The following is an 8,132-nucleotide window of genomic DNA, read 5'->3' as shown; positions in this document are numbered from 1 at the left end:
CGGTCACTTAGTGACTTTGTGACTACTCGGTCTTTCGCTGATTAGTTAGCATTGTCTGACTCACAATCTATGTCACGGTCTCTGCATTACTGTCCGTAGGTCACTGACTCACTGACTGTTCACTGACTGTCCGTTACTGACTCACTGGCTCTCATAAACCCCCACTTGTTCCGCACTCACTCTGAAAGTCTGCTACTCCCTGGCTCACTCAACTGAATGGCACACTGACTATACTGAACTGGCCCTTCTCGGAGTGTAGACGGTCCTTTAAATACACTTCCCGTCCCCCTCCCGGACTCCACCTACCAGCACTGTCCAGAAAACTCTAGAGCTCAGTATAGAACTCATATTTTTTCACACAATAACAAACGTAAATTAACAATGCACAATAACAATAATGGCAAGAATCAATTTTTGACCCCAGATAAGTAACCCCTTCATTTTTTGTATTTCGATAGGTAATCCGGGGTCTCACATACCACGGGAAAAGGAAAAAAAAAACATACGTTTAGTTTATTGGAATGTACTTTAATATGTAAATAATTCAAGCCATTTGCGTCCATTGAGGCCAAAAAAAAAAAAAAAGAAGATAAATTTACATGAACAAATATATTTTAGATTTTTTGAAAAAAGTGCTAAATGTTGTATATGCTAATTTTAACCTTAACCCTAGCAAAACTGGAAGCTAATATCTTAAACGTTCGGGTCATATGTTGGTAGTATTAACTGTACAGTATATGTAGTATTAACACATATATATTTCCCCAAGACTGAGATATATACAGAATTTATTCCCTTCCTTCACCCCTCCTTCACTCTCCCTGTTTACGTCTGAAAACGCTAGCCATAGCATGTCTGGCCTCTCTCTCCTACTATACTCAACAGTGAGAAAGTATTTGGTTATTCAACTCAACACTACAATACATATTCATTAAATATGAATAAACATCTAGGTATATAATATGTATAGCAGTGTGAGACATACTCACTGTGGAAGTGATGCCAGAACCAGAACACACCATATATGAGCGGGAACTGGCAACACTTTAGATAACTGCGTTTTCTGCAAGTCCATTCCTCAGATCAGCACTAATATTACACTGTTTTTATGCTGCCATCTCCTTCCATTCACACTTCTTCTATCAATCTAGGTACTTCTGCCTCTACACTTCAATTTGTATCCAACCTGAAAAATAAAAACATCTGATGAAGTATACGATCTATCAGTCTATTGCCAGACTTCTCAATCCTGTAAGGGGTGGCCACAAATACATCGCCTCCATGTTGCGCTGCCCAGTGCTATTTCACTGCCCTGCTCCCAGCTCACACCACCCTCTCTCATATACCTCTCCACTCCATCCCTCCATCTTATCCTTGGCCTCCCTCTCCCTTTCCCCCACTCAACCTCACTCACATACACTCTCCTCGTTAGTCTCCCGCTCTCCATCCTCTCCACATGGTCAAACCACCTCACTGTACTTCTCCTAACGCTTTCTATAACATCCACATCCATACCACAACGGTCCCTCACTTCCCCATTTGTTAGTCTGTCTTTCCGCACAACTCCACATGGTCCTCTTAAATACTTCATTTCCACTGCTCTCACTCTTGACTTGTGTCCTTTCAGCAAGGTCGAAGCTTCACTTCCAGTGGAAAACCCACTGTGTATCACTCAATTTAACCGTCCCTGTATGCATTTTGATCGGGATAGTTTTTCAGAATATTTGTCACTGCTCCAAAATTGACTGTTCTTACGCATGACATTAGTGCTTCACTGCGTGATTTTATTGCCTGTGTATATCGTTCACCCTGCCTTCGTTGACCGTTGAAATTAGGCCACGCCCACTTCCGGTGAACATGGCCATCTCTCCCATACCCGGCTTGGTTACATCAGTCAGCTTCGGACCGCCTTGGGAGAAGGTACTCGTTGTGCCCAGCATTGAGAGCAGCGTCTCTGCTGTACAGCGATTCCCCGCATCTCCCCACCGAGTCGGTGATCGGCTTAGTGGGCTTAGCAGCGAGCAGCGCCTGCCTTAGAAACAAACAGACAGACATCTTGTGTAGCTTCGGCTCCGTTCCCTCCACTGACCAGTATTTTCGTTCCTTTTCCTAGGTTTAAGTCTAATTAGCCTTTTTAATGTGTGAGTGAGTGTATTTCCTTTGATATCTGAATTCACTAGTCCCACTGCGACATTGAATTCCCCTCTTGAATTCATTTTTGAAAATCATGTAACATAAATTTGTCACTGTAATTAATAAATTTACAGTTCTTTTCTTTGAGCTTAATGTAAATCTAGAATCGTGTTTCATTTCTCCACACTGAGCTTACTTTAGTGTGCTACTCCCAGTTCGCACAAACTTCTTAATCAAGACTGGTATTTAAGCCAGTTCTTCCATATTAAAACTTAAATCCGTTGTGCCAGCCAGGAGTTAAGCACCAGCAAGGACTTGTCCATTATTATTATTAGTTATTGATTGTCATGGGTAAGGCTCACACTTTCTCGGAGGCTAACAATATTAATGATACAGCATTCGTGAGTAGATAGTCTCCACTGTGTACTGTTGAGAAAGTTTATAAAATTCTCGTCCTTAGAGAATCGTCGAAGTAAGCCACATAAAGTGAAACTTACTACTTGATTTCACAAGTCGATTCACCTTGTGTCAACTGATTATATATATTTATATCAGCATTTTTTTCTTAAATTCACGTTCCCCTGTGACAAGTCACTTAGCTATACAGTATACGCGTCCCATGCCGATGTTGGCTATCTTGAATTTTTTGTCCCACTCGGTTAGCTTACGTGGAATGTTTTGAATGTTTGCTGATTTTGGCTTAGGAAGCATCTATGTAGCTTTCCTGAAAAAATAAACTTTCTCGAAGTTTCTTCCTGGTGTATTCCTAATGCTCCTGGGCTATAACCTAAGGACGAAGTGAGGTAAGGTGCAAAAAGCCAGGAAAGAAAGATGTGGTGGAGGGAGCAGGGATGGATCCATGGGGGGGATAGGGGGGATGCATCCCCCCCACCGGCCATGCATCAATGAATAAAGAGGCAATTTCAACATTGAAATATCAGTAAGTCGCGTCAAATCTTTGGTTGAATCAGCGAATCAGACCCCCCCACCAAAAATTCCTGGATCCACCCCTGGGAGGAAGAACTACTAACAGCATCCCTAGTGAAATGAGCACACACTCATTCGGTCACTATTCAAGCCCCCGGAATCCTGACTCAGCCTCAAAGGCACGACGTTCCGTCCATAATTTTCATAAAACTTTCTTTTATAGATGTGCTTCACATTACATCAGATACAATTTGACCCATGACAGTCACTTAAAAAGGGGGGGGGGTGAAAACCCTTCATATGTACTCCTTTCCACATATTTCACCCACCCACTTTTATCACCAGTCAATAATTTAATGTCAACCTCCATACCTCACTTTCATACATACTCATTAATCTTATCTATTCAACTTCTCCTAAGCCAACCACTCTTTCTCCCCCCATCTGCAGACTCACTCACAAAACCCCTTTCACTATCCTATTCACATCCATTCTCTCAGTATGACAGTAGCAATGATGCACCACTCTCTTGAACTCTGTCCTTACTCCACATGTTTCACGAGTAACATAATTTCTGATCTTGCCCAATATCCAGAGTTTCTCAGTAATACCATATCCACTCATCTTACTCCTGACTTCATTCTCACGCAACACCGAAGTTTTTCATTCTCTTCCTCCTCCTCCTCCTCCTAATCCTCCTCCTCCTCTTACTACTGCTACTACCACTATTACTACTACTACTACCACTACTACTAGTACTAATAGTAGTAGTAGTAGTAGTAGTAGTAGCAGCAGCAGCAGTGGTAGTTGTAGCAAATGTAGTATGACTACTCACACCACTCAGCCTGTGCGAGCCCCCTCCAAACCCCCAAAGGGGGCGGAACGGTCATCAGTGCACAGGACGAAGTCTCAGTGCCGTTTTCCGTTCAAAGGCTTGCACTAAGAATCCTCATCTTGGTGTGGTTGGCGACTTGTTTGGGCAAGAACATCCTGCAGTCATATATAGAACTGATCCACAGAACAGCAAACACATCAAATGATACAAGAGTGGATGTCATTGCTCGAGGTTTCTGGACATGTGGGCAGAGGGAGTTCTTTGACATCAAGATATTCGATCCCATGGCAGCATGTCACCGTGAACTGTCTCTCGAGGCTGCACGCAAAAGGAATGAACAAGAAAAAAACAAACTATCAAGAAAGGATCCAACATGTTGACCACGGTCGATTCACTCCCCATGTGTTCACAACATCAGGTGGGATGGGTCCAGAGAAGTTGAGATTCTACTCAAGACTGGCAGAGGTTCTTTCTGAGAAGACACGTCAACCACAGAGTTTTGTTATGGCCTGGATGAGATGTCGACTCATTCTCCCTCGTGAGGTCTGCACTCCTATGTCTCAGGGGCACAAGATCACCAGCCCGCAGGCCTGTCTCTCTGGCAGGTATGGATTACGAAGCTACTGTGGTCGAGAGTCGCACAGACCAGCGACTCCAATAATTTAATGTCCTTATTTACACTGTAATATTAATAAACATAAAGTAATAATAGTAATAGTAGATGGTTGGTAACCACAGCCGTTGGCGTGCTTGGGGCCAACGGATTGTAATATGAGGGTTAGTGTTAACCTTCACATTACAACTCCAAATGGTGAACTGTATTAGGAAGACTGGTTCTGATCTTCACAATATAATTCCCCAATGGATAGAGGTGATTAAAAAAAAAAAAGTAGCAGTAGTAGTAGTAAAAGTAGTAGTAGTAGTAACAGCAGAAACAGCATAACTTGTAGTAGTAGTAGTAGTAGTTGCTGTAGCAGTAGTAGTACTAGTCGTGATGGTGGTGGTTGTTGCTCATCCGAAGTATGAATAAACTAAGTGGTGTGCTGGCTCAGGTGGCCCTTCTGTGCCAGTCCACCATCCCCGTTTGGAGGGATAGGGAGGGGGTTACAGAACACTTATACAACTAGACATCTACCAGGCAACATTACTGTCACCAAACGAAGGAGTCCCACTCCAGTACAGATGTGGGTGTTAAAGCACCTTTATGCAAGTCGCGCATAGGCGTCCCTCTCCAGCATAATTCCCATCACTAAAGAGACAGAGAGAGAGAGACAGAGAGACAGAGACAGACAGACAGACAGACAGACAGACAGAGACAGAGAATGAGACAGACAGACAGACAGACAGACAGAGAGGGAGTCATGGAGACCATTTTTGCCCATAAGGTTAACAGTAATTATGCCTTCGTAACGGCTGAGATTACGACACATATTCATATAACATTTTTTCCTTAGAATTCCCTTATGTATCTTTTCACAAAGTTATAACTCTTTCCTCCAGGGACACGCTGTATAAATATATATATATATATATATATATATATATATATATATATATATATATATATATATATATATATATATATATATATGTGTGTGTGTGTGTGTGTGTGTGTGTGTGTGTGTGTGTGTGTGTGTGTGTATTTATGTGGTGGTAATGTTAAATTTAGGCATCGTGGTTGAATATTGTCAACATATTTCTTTACGTGACCAACCATACATAAATTTTCCAACAACTCAAACTGTCCAACATTATTATTTTTAGCACTCGTTTTCAGTATTCATTAATTACACTCGTCAAGAGCCAAAATGGTTCTGATTATTATTCTCACCTGTTTGTCACTAATTTGTTACCCCCAATTTCTAAACTGACCCTAAAACTTGGCTATCACGTAAGCTTGACGTACTACATCATAAGTGAGGGGAAATTCTATGAAACATGCAAATTCGTCAAATAAGTGTCATTAAGTCTATATATTGTTACAAACATAATATACTTAGTCTTTAATTGATATCAATATTGCTTCCATGGCCGGGAGCCTTCTGAGCGTGCCTTGTGCTTTTCGGAGGTTATTCTCTCGGGCATGGAAGCATACATTCCTTTCTCATATCCTCTGACTAATGCAAGAAAGCCTTGGTTTAATCTCGCTTGTTCTGATGCTGTCCGCAACAAGGAGAAGGCCTGTAAAAGGTACCTGAGCCAACCCACCCCTGAATCATATCTTTTATACGATTCTGCCCGGAATCGTGCTAAGTCAGTTCTTTGCTCCGCTAAAAATAATTTCATCCGTACTAAATGCTCTCAACTCTCCAACTCGTATTCTTCCCGCCCTTTCTGGCACCTTGCCAAAAACCTTTCTAACAACTTTACCTCATCATCCTTCCCTCCTCTTTTCTACTAAGATGGTTCTGTAGCTATTTCTTCTACTGATAAAGCAGATCTCTTCGCTCAGACTTTCTCCTCCAATTCCACCTTAGACGATTCCGGTGCTCTTCCACCATCACTTCCCCCCTCTGACTTCCACATGGCTGACATTAAAATTTCTTCAGCTGATGTATTTTCTGCCATCACAGGCCTAAATACTAATAAGGCATATGGGCCTGATGGATTCCCTCCTGTTGCTCTGAAGAACTGTGCTTCTGTGCTTACACCCTGCCTAGGCAAACTCTTTCATCTTTGTCAGTCAACTTGTATAGTACCTCTCCCTCTTGCTGGAAGTTTGCTCTCATTCAGCCAGTCCCAAAGAATGGTGACCATTCCTAACCCTCTAACTATCGTCCAATTGCTTTAACATCCTGTTTCGCAAACGTTTTCGAGTCATTTCTTAATAGAAAAATTTAAAGGCATCTTTCCTATCACAACCTCCTTTCTGATCGTCAGTATGGTTTCCGTCAGGGACGCTCCACTGGCGATCTTCCCACCTACCTTTCAGACTTCTGGTCATTCTCCTTTCGGGACTTTGGCGAAAGCTTTGCCATTGCACTTGACATCTCTAAGGCTTTCGATCGAGTCTGGCAAAAGTCAATAATTTCCAAATTGCCCTCTTACGGTTTCTATCCTTCTATCTGTGCTTTCATCTCTAGCTTCCTTTCTGGTCGTTCTATAGCCGCTGTTGTAGACGGCCATCGTTCTTCTCCTAGATCTATCAACAGTGGTGTTCCTTAGGGCTCTGTCCTATCACCAACTCTCTTCCTTTTATTCATCAATGACCTTCTAAGCTGTATATCTAACTCTATCCACTCATATGCTGATGACTCCACCCTTCACCTTTCCATTCGGTTCCCTCAAAGTCCATCTCAGCAGTTACTACAACATTCAAGGGATGAACCTATGGCACACCTAATGTCTGACTTGGCTCGTATCTCTGACTGGGGTAAAAATAATCTGGTTGTTTTTAATGCATCATAGACTCAGTTTTTACACATATCAACCCGACAAAATCTTCTACAGGTATACCCACTAATATTTAACAATTTTCAGCTTAATCATGCTTCATCCTTAAACATGCTTGGGGTTTCATTTAATCGGGACTTATCTTGGAAAGATCACATTACATCTCTTGTAAAATCTGCTCCGTTCCTTCTTTACCCCTGCACAGTTGTTGACTCTATACAGGAGTTTTATCCGCCCCTGTGTGGAGTAAAACTCTAATGTGTGGGGAGGTTCCCCACATACAGCTCTTCTCAATAGGGTGGAGTCAAAGTCTTTTCGACTCATTAACTCTCCTCCTCTTACTGACTCCCTTCAACCTCTGTCTCTTCGCCGCACTGTTGCATCTTTATCTCTTTTCTATCGCTACTTCAATGGTCACTGCTCCCCTGAACTGTCTGCATGCATTCTTCAACCTCTACGACGGGCACGTACCACCCGTCTAGCAGAAAACTCTCATCCCTTTTCTGTCCAACTCTTCAATGCAAGAGTTAACCGTTCCTCCCAGTCCTTCATTTATGCAACAGGTCAACTCTGGAACTGTCTCCCTCTGTCTGTATTTCCTTCTTCCTATGATCTCCAGTCTTTCAAACGCAGTGTGTCCAGGCATCTCGAAATGATCGGATCTTGAATTTGGATCTCTCTTGCATTTTGTTTTTCTCTTGGAAGGAACAATAATTGCGGGCTCGCCGCCTTTGGTTCCTTCTTCCTCGCATAAAGAAAAAGCACAAACTGATTTATATGCAAAACATTATTGTATGACCTTTGCACATTAGAAGTGCCTCTGCATTTTGCGTTTGTAGGAGCA

The 8,132-nt window shown here is 42.3% G+C and overlaps 1 non-coding gene across 1 annotated transcript; it reads right to left on the bottom strand.

Moving 5' to 3' along the window:
• Window positions 1-3,895: 3,895 nt before the first annotated feature.
• LOC145411257 (small nucleolar RNA U3) lies at window positions 3,896-4,091 on the bottom strand. The gene has a single exon (XR_013899385.1). It is a non-coding gene; the product is annotated as a small nucleolar RNA U3 (small nucleolar RNA).
• Between the last annotated feature and the right edge of the window lie 4,041 nt (window positions 4,092-8,132).

The sequence above is a fragment of the Coenobita brevimanus genome, chromosome 88 (genome assembly GCF_032717465.1).
Source record: "Coenobita brevimanus isolate Jiangsu-jjx chromosome 88, ASM3271746v2, whole genome shotgun sequence".
Lineage (NCBI taxonomy): Eukaryota > Metazoa > Arthropoda > Malacostraca > Decapoda > Coenobitidae > Coenobita > Coenobita brevimanus.
This window is presented reverse-complemented; position numbering and strand designations above follow the sequence as displayed.